We start from the raw sequence: 19,609 nt of genomic DNA, 5'->3' as shown, positions 1-19,609 counted from the left end.
ACATTTGATGTAGCCCCTGTTCCATGAGATCTTTCCCAATCTGTGCATCCTTCCTATGGGGCATCTTACCTATTTGTACCTGCAGATTTGATGTAGCCCCTGTTCCATGAGGTCTTTCCCAATCTGTGCATCCTTCCTATGGGGCACCTTACCTATTTGTACCTGTACATTTGATGTAGCCCCTGTTCCATGAGGTCTTTCCCAATCTGTGCATCCTTCCTATGAGGCATCTTAACTATTTGTACCTATACATTTGATGTAGCCCCTGTTCCATGAGGTCTTTCCCAATCTGTGCATCCTTATTATGATGCATCTTACCTATTTGTATCTGTACATTTGATGTAGCCCCTGTTCCATGAGGGCTTTCCCAATCTGTGCATCCTTATTATGGCGCATCTTACCTATTTGTAGCTGCACATTTGATGTAGCCCCTGTTCTATGAGGTCTTTCCCAATCTGTGCATCCTTCATATGGGGCATCTTACCTATTTGTACCTGCAGATTTGATGCAGCCCCTGTTCCATGAGGTCTTTCCCAATCTGTGCATCCTTCATATGGGGCATCTTACCAATTTGTACCTGTACATTTGATGTAGCCCCTGTTCCATGAGGTCTTTCCCAATCTGTGCATCCTTATTATGATGCATCTTACCTATGTGTACCTGCACATTTGACGTAGCCCCTGTTCCATGAGGTCTTTCCCAATCTGTGCATCCTTCCTATGCGGAATCTTACCTATTTGTACCTGCAGATTTCATGTAGCCCTGTTCCATGAGGTCTTTCCCAATCAGTGCATCCTTCCTATGGCGCATCTTACCTATTTGTGCCTGTACATTTGATGTAGCCCCTCTTCCATGAGGTCTTTCCCAATCTGTGCATCCTTCCTATGGGGCATCTTACCTATTTGTACCTGCAGATTTGATGTAGCCCCTGTTCCATGAGGTCTTTCCCAATCTGTGCATCCTTCCTATGGGGCACCTTACCTATATCTACCTGTACATTTGATGTAGCCCCTGCTCCATGTGGTCTTTCCCAATCTGTGCATCCTTCCTATGGGGCATCTTACCTATTTGTACCTGTACATTTGATGTAGCCCCTGTTCCATGAGGTCTTTCCCAATCTGTGCATCCTTATTATGTTGCATCTTACCTATTTGTATCTGTACATTTGATGTAGCCCCTGTTCCATGAGGTCTTCCCCAATCTGTGCATCCTTATTATGGTGCATATTACCTATTTGTACCTGTACATTTGATGTAGCCCCTGTTCCATGAGGTCTTTCCCAATCTGTGCATCCTTCATATGGGGCATCTTACCTATTTGTACCTGCAGATTTGATGTAGACCCTGTTCCATGAGGTCTTTCCCAATCTGTGCATCCTTCCTATGGCGCATCTTACCTATTTGTACCTGTACATTTGATGTAGCCCCTGTTCCATGAGGTCTTTCCCAATCTGTGCATCCTTATTATGTCACATCTTACCAATTTGTACCTGTACATTTGATGTAGCCCGTGTTCCATGAGGTCTTTCCCAATCTGTACATCCTTCCTATGGCACATCTTACCTATTTGTACCTGCACATTTGATGTAGCCCCTGTTCCATGAGGTCTTTCCCAATCTGTGCATCCTTCCTATGGGGCATCTTACCTATTTGTACCTGCAGATTTGATGTAGCCCCTGTTCCATGAGGTCTTTCCCAATCTGTGCATCCTTCCTATGAGGCATCTTAACTATTTGTATCTGTACATTTGATGTAGCCCCTGTTCCATGAGAGCTTTCCCAATCTGTGCATCCTTATTATGGCGCATCTTACCTATTTGTACCTGCAAATTTGATGTAGCCCCTGTTCCATGAGGTCTTTCCCAATCTGTGCATCCTTCCTATGGGGCATCTTACCAATTTGTACTTGCAGATTTGATGTAGCCCCTGTTCCATGAGGTCTTTCCCAATCTGTGCATCCTTCCTATGGCGCATCTTACCTATTTGTACCTGTACATTTGATGTAGCCCCTGTTCCATGAGGTCTTTCCCAATCTGTGCATCCTTAGTATGTCACATCTTACCTATTTGTACCTGTACATTTGATGTAGCCCCTGTTCCATGAGGTCTTTCCCAATCTGTGCATCCTTCCTATGGCGCATCTTACCTATTTGTACCTGTACATTTGATGTAGCCCCTGTTCCATGAGGTCTTTCCCAATCTGTGCATCCTTCCTATGGGGCATTTTACCTATTTGTACCTGCACATTTTATGTAGCCCCTGTTCCATGAGGTCTTTCCCAATCTGCGCATCCTTCCTATGGGGCATTTTACCTATTTGTACCTGTACATTTTATGTAGCCCCTGTTCCATGAGGTCTTTCCCAATCTGTGCATCCTTCCTATGAGGCATTTTAACTATTTGTATCTGTACATTTGATGTAGCCCCTGTTCCATGAGAGCTTTCCCAATCTGTGCATCCTTATTATGGCGCATCTTACCTATTTGTACCTGCACATTTGATGTAGTCCCTGTTCCATGAGGTCTTTCCCAATCTGTGCATCCTTCCTATGGGGCATCTTACCAATTTGTACTTGCAGATTTGATGTAGCCCCTGTTCCATGAGGTCTTTCCCAATCTGTGCATCCTTCCTATGGCGCATCTTACCTATTTGTACCTGTACATTTGATGTAGCCCCTGTTCCATGAGGTCTTTCCCAATCTGTGCATCCTTAGTATGTCACATCTTACCTATTTGTACCTGTACGTTTGATGTAGCCCCTGTTCCATGAGGTCTTTCCCAATCTGCGCATCCTTCCTATGGGGCATTTTACCTATTTGTACCTGTAAATTTGATGTAGCCCCTGTTCCATGACGGCTTTCCCAATCTGTGTATCCTTATTATGGCGCATCTTACCTATGTGTACCTGCACATTTGACGTAGCCCCTGTTCCATTAGGTCTTTCCCAATCTGTGCAGCCTTCCTATGGCGCATCTCACCTATTTGTACCTGTACATTTGATGTAGCCGTTCCATGAGGTCTTTCCCAATCTGTGCATCCTTAGTATGTCACATCTCACCTATTTGTACCTGTACATTTGATGTAGCCCTTGTTCCATGAGGGCTTTCCCAATCTGTGCATCCGTATTATGGCGCATCTTACCTATTTGTACCTGCACATTTGATGTAGCCCCTGTTCCATGAGGTGTTTCCCAATCTGTGCATCCTTCCTATGGCGCATCTTTCCTATGTGTACCTGTACATTTGATGTAGCCCCTGTTGCATGAGGTCTTTCCCAATCTGTGCATCCTTATTATGTCACATCTTACCTATTTGTACCTGTACATTTGATGTAGCCCCTGTTCCATGAGGTCTTTCCCAATCTGTGCATACTTCCTATGGCGCATCTTACCTATTTGTACCTCCACATTTGATGTCGCCCCTGTTCCATGAGGTATTTCCCCATCTGTGCATCCTTCCTATGGGGCTCCTTACCTATTTGTACCTCTACATTTGATGTAGCCCCTGTTCCATGAGGTCTTTCCCAATCTGTGCATCCTTCCTATGGGTCATCTTACCTATTTGTACCTGTACATTTGATGTAGCCCCTGTTCCATGATGTCTTTCCTAATCTGTGCATCCTTATTATGATGCATCTTACCTATTTGTATCTGTACATTTGATGTAGCCCCTGTTCCATGAGGTCTTTCCCAATCTGTGCATCCTTCCTATGGGGCATCTTACCTATTTGTACCTGTACATTTGATGTAGCCCCTGTTCTATAAGGTCTTTCCAAATCTGTGCATCCTTATTATGATGCATCTTACCTATTTGTATCTGTACATTTATTGTAGCCCCTTTTCCATGAGGTCTTTTCTAATCTGTGCATCCTTATCATGATGCATCTTACCTATTTGTATCTGTACATTTGATGTAGCCCCTGTTCCATGAGGTCTTTCCCAATCTGTGCATCCTTCCTATGGGGCATCTTACCTATTTGTACCTGTACATTTGATGTAGCCCCTGTTCTATAAGGTCTTTCCAAATCTGTGCATCCTTATTATGATGCATCTTACCTATTTGTATCTGTACATTTATTGTAGCCCCTTTTCCATGAGGTCTTTTCTAATCTGTGCATCCTTATTATGGCGCATCTTACCTATTTGTACCTGCACATTAGATGTAGCCCCTGTTCCATGAGGTCTTTCCCAATCTGTGCATCCTTCCTAGGGGGCATCTTACCTATTTGTACCTGCAGATTTCATGTAGCCCTGTTCCATGAGGTCTTTCCCAATCAGTGCATCCTTCCTATGGCGCATCTTACCTATTTTTGCCTGTACATTTGATGTAGCCCCTCTTCCATGAGGTCTTTCCCAATCTGTGCATCCTTCCTATGGGGCATCTTACCTATTTGTACCTGCAGATTTGATGTAGCCCCTGTTCCATGAGGTCTTTCCCAATCTGTGCATCCTTCCTATGGCGCATCTTTCCTATGTGTACCTGTACATTGGATGTAGCCCCTGTTCCATGAGGTCTTTCCCAATCTGTGCATCCTTATTATGTCACATCTTACCTATTTGTACCTGTACATTTGATGTAGCCCCTGTTCTATAAGGTCTTTCCAAATCTGTGCATCCTTATTATGATGCATCTTACCTATTTGTATCTGTACATTTATTGTAGCCCCTTTTCCATGAGGTCTTTTCTAATCTGTGCATCCTTATTATGGCGCATCTTACCTATTTGTACCTGCACATTAGATGTAGCCCCTGTTCCATGAGGTCTTTCCCAATCTGTGCATCCTTCCTATGGGGCATCTTACCTATTTGTACCTGCAGATTTCATGTAGCCCTGTTCCATGAGGTCTTTCCCAATCAGTGCATCCTTCCTATGGCGCATCTTTCCTATGTGTACCTGTACATTTGATGTAGCCCCTGTTGCATGAGGTCTTTCCCAATCTGTGCATCCTTATTATGTCACATCTTACCTATTTGTACCTGTACATTTGATGTAGCCCCTGTTCCATGAGGTCTTTCCCAATCTGTGCATACTTCCTATGGCGCATCTTACCTATTTGTACCTCCACATTTGATGTAGCCCCTGTTCCATGAGGTATTTCCCCATCTGTGCATCCTTCCTATGGGGCTCCTTACCTATTTGTACCTCTACATTTGATGTAGCCCCTGTTCCATGAGGTCTTTCCCAATCTGTGCATCCTTCCTATGGGGCACCTTACCTATATCTACCTGTACATTTGATGTAGCCCCTGTTCCATGTGGTCTTTCCCAATCTGTGCATCCTTCCTATGGGTCATCTTACCTATTTGTACCTATACATTTGATGTAGCCCCTGTTCCATGAGGTCTTTCCTAATCTGTGCATCCTTATTATGATGCATCTTACCTATTTGTATCTGTACATTTGATGTAGCCCCTGTTCCATGAGGTCTTTCCCAATCTGTGCATCCTTCCTATGGGGCATCTTACCTATTTGTACCTGTACATTTGATGTAGCCCCTGTTCTATAAGGTCTTTCCAAATCTGTGCATCCTTATTATGATGCATCTTACCTATTTGTATCTGTACATTTATTGTAGCCCCTTTTCCATGAGGTCTTTTCTAATCTGTGCATCCTTATCATGATGCATCTTACCTATTTGTATCTGTACATTTGATGTAGCCCCTGTTATGAGGTCTTTCCCAATCTGTGCATCCTTCCTATGGGGCATCTTACCTATTTGTACCTGTACATTTGATGTAGCCCCTGTTCTATAAGGTCTTTCCAAATCTGTGCTTCCTTATTATGATGCATCTTACCTATTTGTATCTGTACATTTATTGTAGCCCCTTTTCCATGAGGTCTTTTCTAATCTGTGCATCCTTATTATGGCGCATCTTACCTATTTGTACCTGCACATTAGATGTAGCCCCTGTTCCATGAGGTCTTTCCCAATCTGTGCATCCTTCCTATGGGGCATCTTACCTATTTGTACCTGCAGATTTCATGTAGCCCTGTTCCATGAGGTCTTTCCCAATCAGTGCATCCTTCCTATGGCACATCTTACCTATTTTTGCCTGTACATTTGATGTAGCCCCTCTTCCATGAGGTCTTTCCCAATCTGTGCATCCTTCCTATGGGGCATCTTACCTATTTGTACCTGCAGATTTGATGTAGCCCCTGTTCCATGAGGTCTTTCCCAATCTGTGCATCCTTTCTATGGCGCATCTTTCCTATGTGTACCTGTACATTTGATGTAGCCCCTGTTCCATGAGGTCTTTCCCAATCTGTGCATCCTTATTATGTCACATCTTACCTATTTGTACCTGTACATTTGATGTAGCCCCTGTTCCAGGAGGTCTTTCCCAATCTGTGCATCCTTCCTATGGCGCATCTTACCTATTTGTACCTGCACATTTGATGTAGCCCCTGTTCCATGAGGTCTTTCCCCATCTGTGCATCCTTCCTATGGGGCTCCTTATCTATTTGTACCTGTACATTTGATGTAGCCCCTGTTCCATGTGGTCTTTCCCAATCTGTGCATGCTTCCTATGGGGCATCTTACCTATTTGTACCTGTACATTTGATGTAGCCCCTGTTCCATGAGGTCTTTCCCAATCTGTGCATCCTTATTATGATGCATCTTACCTATTTGTATCTGTACATTTGATGTAGCCCCTGTTCCATGAGGCCTTTCCCAATCTGTGCATCCTTATTATGGGGCATATTACCTATTTGTACCTGCACATTTGATGTAGCCCCTGTTCCATGAGGTCTTTCCCAATCTGTGCATCCTTCATATGCGGCATCTTACCTATTTGTACCTGCAGATTTGATGTAGACCCTGTTCCATGAGGTCTTTCCCAATCTGTGCATCCTTCCTATGGCGCATCTTACCTATTTGTACCTGTACATTTGATGTAGCCCCTGTTCCATGAGGTCTTTCCCAATCTGTGCATCCTTATTATGTCACATCTTACCTATTTGTACCTGCACATTTGATGTAGCCCCTGTTCCATGAGGTCTTTCCCAATCTGTGCATCCTTCCTATGGCACATCTTACCTATTTGTACCTGCACATTTGATGTAGCCCCTGTTCCATGAGGTCTTTCCCAATCTGTGCATCCTTCCTATGGGGCATCTTACCTATTTGTACCTGCAGATTTGATGTAGCCCCTGTTCCATGAGGTCTTTCTCAATCTGTGCATCCTTCCTATGGGGCACCTTACCTATTTGTACCTGTACATTTGATGTAGCCCCTGTTCCATGAGGTCTTTCCCAATCTGTGCATCCTTCCTATGAGGCATCTTAACTATTTGTAACTATACATTTGATGTAGCCCTGTTCCATGAGGTCTTTCCCAATCTGTGCATCCTTATTATGATGCATCTTACCTATTTGTGTCTGTACATTTGATGTAGCCCCTGTTCCATGAGGGCTTTCCCAATCTGTGCATCCTTATTATGGCGCATCTTACCTATTTGTACCTGCACATTTGATGTAGCCCCTGTTCCATGAGGTCTTTCCCAATCTGTGCATCCTTCCTATGGGGCATCTTACCAATTTGTATCTGCAGATTTGATGTAGCCCCTGTTCCATGAGGTCTTTCCCAATCTGTGCATCCTTCCTATGGCGCATCTTACCTATTTGTACCTGTACATTTGATGTAGCCCCTGTTCCATGAGGTCTTTCCCAATCTGTGTATCCATATTATGTCACATCTTACCTATTTGTACCTGTACATTTGATGTAGCCCCTGTTCCATAAGGTCTTTCCCAATCTGTGCATCCTTCCTATGGCACATCTTACCTATTTGTACCTGCACATTTGATGTAGCCCCTGTTCCATGAGTTCTTTCCCAATCTGTGCATCCTACCTATGGGGCATCTTACCTATTTGTACCTGCAGATTTGATGTAGCCCCTGTTCCATGAGGCCTTTCCCAATCTGTGCATCCTTCCTATAGGGCACCTTACCTATTTGTACCTGTACATTTGATGTAGCCCCTGTTCCATGAGGTCTTTCCCAATCTGTGCATCCTTATTATGATGCATCTTACCTATTTGTATCTGTACATTTGATGTAGCCCCTGTTCCATGAGAGCTTTCCCAATCTGTGCATCCTTATTATGGCGCATCTTACCTATTTGTACCTGCACATTTGATGTAGCCCCTGTTCCATGAGGTCTTTCCCAATCTGTGCATCCTTCCTATGGGGCATTTTACCAATTTGTACCTGCAGATTTGATGTAGCCCCTGTTCCATGAGGTCTTTCCCAATCTGTGCATCCTTCCTGTGGCGCATCTTACCTATTTGTACCTGTACATTTGATGTAGCCCCTGTTCCATGAGGTCTTTCCCAATCTGTGCATCCTTAGTATGTCACATCTTACCTATTTGTGCCTGTACATTTGATCTAGCCCCTGTTCCATGAGGTCTTTCCCAATCTGTGCATCCTTCCTATGGCGCATCTTACCTATTTGTACCTGTACATTTGATCTAGCCCCTGTTCCATGAGGGCTTTCCCAATCTGTGCATCCTTCCTATGGGGCATTTTACCTATTTGTACCTGCACATTTTATGTAGCCCCTGTTCCATGAGGTCTTTCCCAATCTGCGCATCCTTCCTATGGGGCATTTTACCAATTTGTACCTGTAAATTTGATGTAGCCCCTGTTCCATGACGGCTTTCCCAATCTGTGCATCCTTATTATGGCGCATCTTACCTATGTGTACCTGCACTTTTGACGTATCCCCTGTTCCATGAGGTCTTTCCCAATCTGTGCATCCTTCCTATGGGGCATCTTACCTATTTGTAAATGCAGATTTGATGTAGCCCCTGTTCCATGAGATCTTTCCCAATCTGTGCATCCTTCCTATGGCGCATCTCACCTATTTGTACCTGTACATTTGATGTAGCCGTTCCATGAGGTCTTTCCCAATCTGTGCATCCTTAGTATGTCACATCTCACCTATTTGTACCTGTACATTTGATGTAGCCCTTGTTCCATGAGAGCTTTCCCAATCTGTGCATCCTTATTATGGCGCATCTTACCTATTTGTACCTGCACATTTGATGTAGCCCCTGTTCCATGACGGTGTTCCCAATATGTGCATCCTTATTATGGCGTATCTTACCTATGTGTACCTGCACATTTGATGCAGCCCCTGTTCCATGAGGTCTTTCCCAATCTGTGCATCCTTCATATGGGGCATCTTACCAATTTGTACCTGTACATTTGATGTAGCCCCTGTTCCATGAGGTCTTTCCCAATCTGTGCATCCTTATTATGATGCATCTTACCTATGTGTACCTGCACATTTGACGTAGCCCCTGTTCCATGAGGTCTTTCCCAATCTGTGCATCCTTCCTATGGGGAATCTTACCTATTTGTACCTGCAGATTTCATGTAGCCCTGTTCCATGAGGTCTTTCCCAATCAGTGCATCCTTCCTATGGCGCATCTTACCTATTTGTGCCTGTACGTTTGATGTAGCCCCTCTTCCATGAGGTCTTTCCCAATCTGTGCATCCTTCCTATGGGGCATCTTACCTATTTGTACCTGCAGATTTGATGTAGCCCCTGTTCCATGAGGTCTTTCCCAATCTGTGCATCCTTCCTATGGGGCACCTTACCTATATCTACCTGTACATTTGATGTAGCCCCTGTTCCATGTGGTCTTTCCCAATCTGTGCATCCTTCCTATGGGGCATCTTACCTATTTGTACCTGTACATTTGATGTAGCCCCTGTTCCATGAGGTCTTTCCCAATCTGTGCATCCTTATTATGATGCATCTTACCTATTTGTATCTGTACATTTGATGTAGCCCCTGTTCCATGAGGTCTTCCCCAATCTGTGCATCCTTATTATGGTGCATATTACCTATTTGTACCTGTACATTTGATGTAGCCCCTGTTCCATGAGGTCTTTCCCAATCTGTGCATCCTTCATATGGGGCATCTTACCTATTTGTACCTGCAGATTTGATGTAGACCCTGTTCCATGAGGTCTTTCCCAATCTGTGCATCCTTCCTATGGCGTATCTTACCTATTTGTACCTGTACATTTGATGTAGCCCCTGATCCATGAGGTCTTTCCCAATCTGTGCATCCTTATTATGTCACATCTTACCAATTTGTACCTGTACATTTGATGTAGCCCGTGTTCCATGAGGTCTTTCCCAATCTGTGCATCCTTCCTATGGCACATCTTACCTATTTGTACCTGCACATTTGATGTAGCCCCTGTTCCATGAGGTCTTTCCCAATCTGTGCATCCTTCCTATGGGGCATCTTACCTATTTGTACCTGCAGATTTGATGTAGCCCCTGTTCCATGAGGACTTTCCCAATCTGTGCATCCTTCCTATGAGGCATCTTAACTATTTGTATCTGTACATTTGATGTAGCCCCTGTTCCATGAGAGCTTTCCCAATCTGTGCATCCTTATTATGGCGCATCTTACCTATTTGTACCTGCACATTTGATGTAGCCCCTGTTCCATGAGGTCTTTCCCAATCTGTGCATCCTTCCTATGGGGCATCTTACCAATTTGTACTTGCAGATTTGATGTAGCCCCTGTTCCATGAGGTCTTTCCCAATCTGTGCATCCTTCCTATGGCGCATCTTACCTATTTGTACCTGTACATTTGATGTAGCCCCTGTTCCATGAGGTCTTTCCCAATCTGTGCATCCTTAGTATGTCACATCTTACCTATTTGTACCTGTACATTTGATGTAGCCCCTGTTCCATGAGGTCTTTCCCAATCTGTGCATCCTTCCTATGGCGCATCTTACCTATTTGTACCTGTACATTTGATGTAGCTCCTGTTCCATGAGGTCTTTCCCAATCTGTGCATCCTTCCTATGGGGCATTTTACCTATTTGTACCTGCACATTTTATGTAGCCCTGTTCCATGAGGTCTTTCCCAATCTGCGCATCCTTCCTATGGGGCATTTTACCTATTTGTACCTGTACATTTTATGTAGCCCCTGTTCCATGAGGTCTTTCCCAATCTGTGCATCCTTCCTATGAGGCATCTTAACTATTTGTATCTGTACATTTGATGTAGCCCCTGTTCCATGAGAGCTTTCCCAATCTGTGCATCCTTATTATGGCGCATCTTACCTATTTGTACCTGCACATTTGATGTAGTCCCTGTTCCATGAGGTCTTTCCCAATCTGTGCATCCTTCCTATGGGGCATCTTACCAATTTGTACTTGCAGATTTGATGTAGCCCCTGTTCCATGAGGTCTTTCCCAATCTGTGCATCCGTCCTATGGCGCATCTTACCTATTTGTACCTGTACATTTGATGTAGCCCCTGTTCCATGAGGTCTTTCCCAATCTGTGCATCCTTAGTATGTCACATCTTACCTATTTGTACCTGTACATTTGATGTAGCCCCTGTTCCATGAGGTCTTTCCCAATCTGCGCATCCTTCCTATGGGGCATTTTACCTATTTGTACCTGTAAATTTGATATAGCCCCTGTTCCATGACGGCTTTCCCAATCTGTGTATCCTTATTATGGCGCATCTTACCTATGTGTACCTGCACATTTGACGTAGCCCCTGTTCCATTAGGTCTTTCCCAATCTGTGCAGCCTTCCTATGGCGCATCTCACCTATTTGTACCTGTACATTTGATGTAGCCGTTCCATGAGGTCTTTCCCAATCTGTGCATCCTTAGTATGTCACATCTCACCTATTTGTACCTGTACATTTGATGTAGCCCTTGTTCCATGAGGGCTTTCCCAATCTGTGCATCCTTATTATGGTGCATCTTACCTATTTGTACCTGCACATTTGATGTGGCCCCTGTTCCATGAGGTGTTTCCCAATCTGTGCATCCTTCCTATGGCGCATCTTTCCTATGTCTACCTGTACATTTGATGTAGCCCCTGTTGCATGAGGTCTTTCCCAATCTGTGCATCCTTATTATGTCACATCTTACCTATTTGTACCTGTACATTTGATGTAGCCCCTGTTCCATGAGGTCTTTCCCAATCTGTGCATACTTCCTATGGCGCATCTTACCTATTTGTACCTCCACATTTGATGTAGCCCCTGTTCCATGAGGTATTTCCCCATCTGTGCATCCTTCCTATGGGACTCCTTACCTATTTGTACCTCTACATTTGATGTAGCCCCTGTTCCATGAGGTCTTTCCCAATCTGTGCATCCTTCCTATGGGGCACCTTACCTATATCTACCTGTACATTTGATGTAGCCCCTGTTCCATGTGGTCTTTCCCAATCTGTGCATCCTTCCTATGTGTCATCTTACCTATTTGTACCTGTACATTTGATGTAGCCCCTGTTCTATGATGTCTTTCCTAATCTGTGCATCCTTATTATGATGCATCTTACCTATTTGTATCTGTACATTTGATGTAGCCCCTGTTCCATGAGGTCTTTCCCAATCTGTGCATCCTTCCTATGGGGCATCTTACCTATTTGTACCTGTACATTTGATGTAGCCCCTGTTCTATAAGGTCTTTCCAAATCTGTGCATTCTTATTATGATGCATCTTACCTATTTGTATCTGTACATTTATTGTAGCCCCTTTTCCATGAGGTCTTTTCTAATCTGTGCATCCTTATCATGATGCATCTTACCTATTTGTATCTGTACATTTGATGTAGCCCCTGTTCCATGAGGTCTTTCCCAATCTGTGCATCCTTCCTATGGGGCATCTTACCTATTTGTACCTGTACATTTGATGTAGCCCCTGTTCTATAAGGTCTTTCCAAATCTGTGCATCCTTATTATGATGCATCTTACCTATTTGTATCTGTACATTTATTGTAGCCCCTTTTCCATGAGGTCTTTTCTAATCTGTGCATCCTCATTATGGCGCATCTTACCTATTTGTACCTGCACATTAGATGTAGCCCCTGTTCCATGAGGTCTTTCCCAATCTGTGCATCCTTCCTATGGGGCATCTTACCTATTTGTACCTGCAGATTTCATGTAGCCCTGTTCCATGAGGTCTTTCCCAATCAGTGCATCCTTCCTATGGCGCATCTTACCTATTTTTGCCTGTACATTTGATGTAGCCCCTCTTCCATGAGGTCTTTCCCAATCTGTGCATCCTTCCTATGGGGCATCTTACCTATTTGTACCTGCAGATTTGATGTAGCCCCTGTTCAATGAGGTCTTTCCCAATCTGTGCATCCTTCCTATGGCGCATCTTTCCTATGTGTACCAGTACATTTGATGTAGCCCCTGTTCCATGAGGTCTTTCCCAATCTGTGCATCCTTATTATGTCACATCTTACCTATTTGTACCTGTACATTTGATGTAGCCCCTGTTCCATGAGGTCTTTCCCAATCTGTGCATCCTTCCTATGGCGCATCTTACCTATTTGTACCTGCACATTTGATGTAGCCCCTGTTCCATGAGGTCTTTCCCCATCTGTGCATCCTTCCTATGGGGCTCCTTACCTATTTGTACCTGTACATTTGATGTAGCCCCTGTTCCATGTGGTCTTTCCCAATCTGTGCATGCTTCCTATGGGGCATCTTACCTATTTGTACCTGTACATTTGATGTAGCCCCTGTTCCATGAGGTCTTTCCCAATCTGTGCATCCTTATTATGATGCATCTCACCTATTTGTATCTGTACATTTGATGTAGCCCCTGTTCCATGAGGCCTTTCCCAATCTGTGCATCCTTATTATGGCGCATATTACCTATTTGTACCTGCACATTTGATGTAGCCCCTGTTCCATGAGGTCTTTCCCAATCTGTGCATCCTTCATATGGGGCATCTTACCTATTTGTACCTGCAGATTTGATGTAGACCCTGTTCCATGAGGTCTTTCCCAATCTGCGCATCCTTCCTATGGGGCATTTTACCTATTTGTACCTGTACATTTTATGTAGCCCCTGTTCCATGAGGTCTTTCCCAATCTGTGCATCCTTATTATGTCACATCTTACCTATTTGTACCTGCACATTTGATGTAGCCCCTGTTCCATGAGGTCTTTCCCAATCTGTGCATCCTTCCTATGGGGCATCTTACCTATTTGTACCTGCAGATTTGATGTAGCCCATGTTCCATGAGGTATTTCCCAATCTGTGCATCCTTCCTATGGGGCACCTTACCTATTTGTACCTGTACATTTGATGTAGCCCCTGTTCCATGAGGTCTTTCCCAATCTGTGCATCCTTCCTATGAGGCATCTTAACTATTTGTACCTATACATTTGATGTAGCCCCTGTTCCATGAGGTCTTTCCCAATCTGTGCATCCTTCCTATGGGGCTCCTTACCTATTTGTACCTGTACATTTGAGGTAGCCCCTGTTCCATGAGGTCTTTCCCAATCTGTGTATCCTTCCTATGGGGCACCTTACCTATATCTACCTGTACATTTGATGTAGCCCCTGTTCCATGTGGTCTTTCCCAATCTGTGCATCCTTCCTATGGGGCATCTTACCTATTTGTACCTGTACATTTGATGTAGCCCCTGTTCCATGAGGTCTTTCCCAATCTGTGCATCCTTAGTATGTCACATCTTACCTATTTGTACCTGTACATTTGATGTAGCCCCTGTTCCATGAGGTCTTTCCCAATCTGTGCATCCTTCCTATGGCGCATCTTACCTATTTGTACGTGCACATTTTATGTAGCCCCTGTTCCATGAGGTCTTTCCCAATCTGCGCATCCTTCCTATGGGGCATTTTACCTATTTGTACCTGTAAATTTGATGTAGCCCCTGTTCCATGACGGCTTTCCCAATATGTGCATCCTTGTTATGGCGCATCTTACCTATGTGTACCTGCACATTTGACGTAGCCCCTGTTCCATGTGGTCTTTCCCAATCTGTGCATCCTTCCTATGGGGCATCTTACCTATTTGTACCTGTACATTTGATGTAGCCCCTGTTCCATGAGGTCTTTCCAAATCTGTGCATCCTTATTATGATGCATCTTACCTATTTGTATCTGTACATGTGATGTAGCCCCTGTTCCATGAGGGCTTTCCCAATCTGTGCATCCTTATTATGGCGCATCTTACCTATTTGTACCTGCACATTTGATGTAGCCCCTGTTCCATGAGGTCTTTCACAATCTGTGCATCCTTCCTATGGCGCATCTCACCTATTTGTACCTGTACATTTGATGTAGCCGTTCCATGAGGTCTTTCCCAATCTGTGCATCCTTAGTATGTCACATCTCACCTATTTGTACCTGTACATTTGATGTAGCCCTTGTTCCATGAGGGCTTCTCCAATCTGTGCATCCTTATTATGGCGCATCTTACCTATTTGTACCTGCACATTTGATTTAGCACCTGTTCCATGGCGGTGTTCCCAATCTGTGCATCCTTATTATGGCGTATCTTACCTATTTGTACCTGCACATTTGATGCAGCCCCTGTTCCATGAGGTCTTTCCCAATCTGTACATCCTTCCTATTGGGGCATCTTACCTATTTGTACCTGCAGATTTGATGTAGCCCCTGTTCCATGAGGTCTTTCCCAATCTGTGCATCCTTCCTATGGGGCACCTTACCTATATCTACCTGTACATTTGATGTAGCCCCTGTTCCATGTGGTCTTTCCCAATCTGTGCATCCTTCCTATGGGGCATCTTACCTATTTGTACCTGTACATTTGATGTAGCCCCTGTTCCATGAGGTCTTTCCCAATCTGTGCATCCTTATTATGATGCATCTTACCTATTTGTATCTGTACATGTGATGTAGCCCCTGTTCCATGAGGTCTTTCCCAATCTGTGCATCCTTATTATGGCGCATCTTACCTATTTGTACCTGCACATTTGATGTAGCCCCTGTTATATGAGGTCTTTCCCAATCTGTGCATCCTTCATATGGGGCATCTTACCTATTTGTACCTGCAGATTTTAAGTAGACCCTGTTCCATGAGGTCTTTCCCAATCTGTGCATCCTTCCTATGGCACATCTTACCTATTTGTACCTGTACATTTGATTTAGCCCCTGTTCCATGAGGTCTTTCCCAATCTGTGCATCCATATTATGTCACATCTTACCTATTTGTACCTGTGCATTTGATGTAGCCCCTGTTCCATGAGGTCTTTCCCAATCTGTGCATCCTTCCTATGGGGCATCTTACCTATTTGTACCTGCAGATTTGATGTAGCCCCTGTTCCATGAGGTCTTTCCCAATCTGTGCATCCTTCCTATCGGGCACCTTACCTATTTGTACCTGTACATTTGATGTAGCCCCTGTTCCATGAGGTCTTTCCCAATCTGTGCATCCTTCCTATGAGGCATCTTAATTATTTGTACCTATACATTTGATGTAGCCCCTGTTCCATGAGGTCTTTCCCAATCTGTGCATCCTTATTATGATGCATCTTACCTATTTGTATCTGTACATTTGATGTAGCCCCTGTTCCATGAGGGCTTTCCCAATCTGTGCATCCTTATTATGGCGCATCTTACCTATTTGTAGCTGCACATTTGATGTAGCCCCTGTTCTATGAGGTCTTTCCCAATCTGTGCATCCTTCATATGGGGCATCTTACCTATTTGTACCTGCAGATTTGATGCAGCCCCTGTTCCATGAGGTCTTTCCCAATCTGTGCATCCTTCATATGGGGCATCTTACCAATTTGTACCTGTACATTTGATGTAGCCCCTGTTCCATGAGGTCTTTCCCAATCTGTGCATCCTTATTATGATGCATCTTACCTATGTGTACCTGCACATTTGACGTAGCCCCTGTTCCATGAGGTCTTTCCCAATCCGTGCATCCTTCCTATGGGGAATCTTACCTATTTGTACCTGCAGATTTCATGTAGCCCTGTTCCATGAGGTCTTTCCCAATCAGTGCATCCTTCCTATGGCGCATCTTACCTATTTGTGCCTGTACATTTGATGTAGCCCCTCTTCCATGAGGTCTTTCCCAATCTGTGCATCCTTCCTATGGGGCATCTTACCTATTTGTACCTGCAGATTTGATGTAGCCCCTGTTCCATGAGGTCTTTCCCAATCTGTGCATCCTTCCTATGGGGCACCTTACCTATATCTACCTGTACATTTGATGTAGCCCCTGCTCCATGTGGTCTTTCCCAATCTGTGCATTCTTCCTATGGGGCATCTTACCTATTTGTACCTGTACATTTGATGTAGCCCCTGTTCCATGAGGTCTTTCCCAATCTGTGCATCCTTATTATGTTGCATCTTACCTATTTGTATCTGTACATTTGATGTAGCCCCTGTTCCATGAGGTCTTCCCCAATCTGTGCATCCTTATTATGGTGCATATTACCTATTTGTACCTGTACATTTGATGTAGCCCCTGTTCCATGAGGTCTTTCCCAATCTGTGCATCCTTCATATGGGGCATCTTACCTATTTGTACCTGCAGATTTGATGTAGACCCTGTTCCATGAGGTCTTTCCCAATCTGTGCATCCTTCCTATGGCGCATCTTACCTATTTGTACCTGTACATTTGATGTAGCCCCTGTTCCATGAGGTCTTTCCCAATCTGTGCATCCTTATTATGTCACATCTTACCAATTTGTACCTGTACATTTGATGTAGCCCGTGTTCCATGAGGTCTTTCCCAATCTGTGCATCCTTCCTATGGCACATCTTACCTATTTGTACCTGCACATTTGATGTAGCCCCTGTTCCATGAGGTCTTTCCCAATCTGTGCATCCTTCCTATGGGGCATCTTACCTATTTGTACCTGCAGATTTGATGTAGCCCCTGTTCCATGAGGTCTTTCCCAATCTGTGCATCCTTCCTATGAGGCATCTTAACTATTTGTATCTGTACATTTGATGTAGCCCCTGTTCCATGAGAGCTTTCCCAATCTGTGCATCCTTATTATGGCGCATCTTACCTATTTGTACCTGCAAATTTGATGTAGCCCCTGTTCCATGAGGTCTTTCCCAATCTGTGCATCCTTCCTATGGGGCATCTTACCAATTTGTACCTGTACATTTGATGTAGCCCCTGTTCCATGAGGTCTTTCCCAATCTGTGCATCCTTATTATGATGCATCTTACCTATGTGTACCTGCACATTTGACGTAGCCCCTGTTCCATGAGGTCTTTCCCAATCCGTGCATCCTTCCTATGGGGAATCTTACCTATTTGTACCTGCAGATTTCATGTAGCCCTGTTCCATGAGGTCTTTCCCAATCAGTGCATCCTTCCTATGGCGCATCTTACCTATTTGTGCCTGTACATTTGATGTAGCCCCTCTTCCATGAGGTCTTTCCCAATCTGTGCATCCTTCCTATGGGGCATCTTACCTATTTGTACCTGCAGATTTGATGTAGCCCCTGTTCCATGAGGTCTTTCCCAATCTGTGCATCCTTCCTATGGGGCACCTTACCTATATCTACCTGTACATTTGATGTAGCCCCTGCTCCATGTGGTCTTTCCCAATCTGTGCATTCTTCCTATGGGGCATCTTACCTATTTGTACCTGTACATTTGATGTAGCCCCTGTTCCATGAGGTCTTTCCCAATCTGTGCATCCTTATTATGTTGCATCTTACCTATTTGTATCTGTACATTTGATGTAGCCCCTGTTCCATGAGGTCTTCCCCAATCTGTGCATCCTTATTATGGTGCATATTACCTATTTGTACCTGTACATTTGATGTAGCCCCTGTTCCATGAGGTCTTTCCCAATCTGTGCATCCTTCATATGGGGCATCTTACCTATTTGTACCTGCAGATTTGATGTAGACCCTGTTCCATGAGGTCTTTCCCAATCTGTGCATCCTTCCTATGGCGCATCTTACCTATTTGTACCTGTACATTTGATGTAGCCCCTGTTCCATGAGGTCTTTCCCAATCTGTGCATCCTTATTATGTCACATCTTACCAATTTGTACCTGTACATTTGATGTAGCCCGTGTTCCATGAGGTCTTTCCCAATCTGTGCATCCTTCCTATGGCACATCTTACCTATTTGTACCTGCACATTTGATGTAGCCCCTGTTCCATGAGGTCTTTCCCAATCTGTGCATCCTTCCTATGGGGCATCTTACCTATTTGTACCTGCAGATTTGATGTAGCCCCTGTTCCATGAGGTCTTTCCCAATCTGTGCATCCTTCCTATGAGGCATCTTAACTATTTGTATCTGTACATTTGATGTAGCCCCTGTTCCATGAGAGCTTTCCCAATCTGTGCATCCTTATTATGGCGCATCTTACCTATTTGTACCTGCAAATTTGATGTAGCCCCTGTTCCATGAGGTCTTTCCCAATCTGTGCATCCTTCCTATGGGGCATCTTACCAATTTGTACTTGCAGATTTGATGTAGCCCCTGTTCCATGAGGTCTTTCCCAATCTGTGCATCCTTCCTATGGCGCATCTTACCTATTTGTACCTGTACATTTGATGTAGCCCCTGTTCCATGAGGTCTTTCCCAATCTGTGCATCCTTAGTATGTCACATCTTACCTATTTGTACCTGTACATTTGATGTAGCCCCTGTTCCATGAGGTCTTTCCCAATCTGTGCATCCTTCCTATGGCGCATCTTACCTATTTGTACCTGTACATTTGATTAGCCCCTGTTCCATGAGGTCTTTCCCAATCTGTGCATCCTTCCTATGGGGCATTTTACCTATTTGTACCTGCACATTTTATGTAGCCCCTGTTCCATGAGGTCTTTCCCAATCTGCG

This window comes from Ambystoma mexicanum, chromosome 12 (genome assembly GCF_040938575.1).
Source record: "Ambystoma mexicanum isolate Mex_15411 chromosome 12, UKY_AmexF1_1, whole genome shotgun sequence".
NCBI classification, from domain to species: Eukaryota; Metazoa; Chordata; class Amphibia; order Caudata; family Ambystomatidae; genus Ambystoma; species Ambystoma mexicanum.
Note: the sequence above shows the minus strand (reverse complement) of the source record.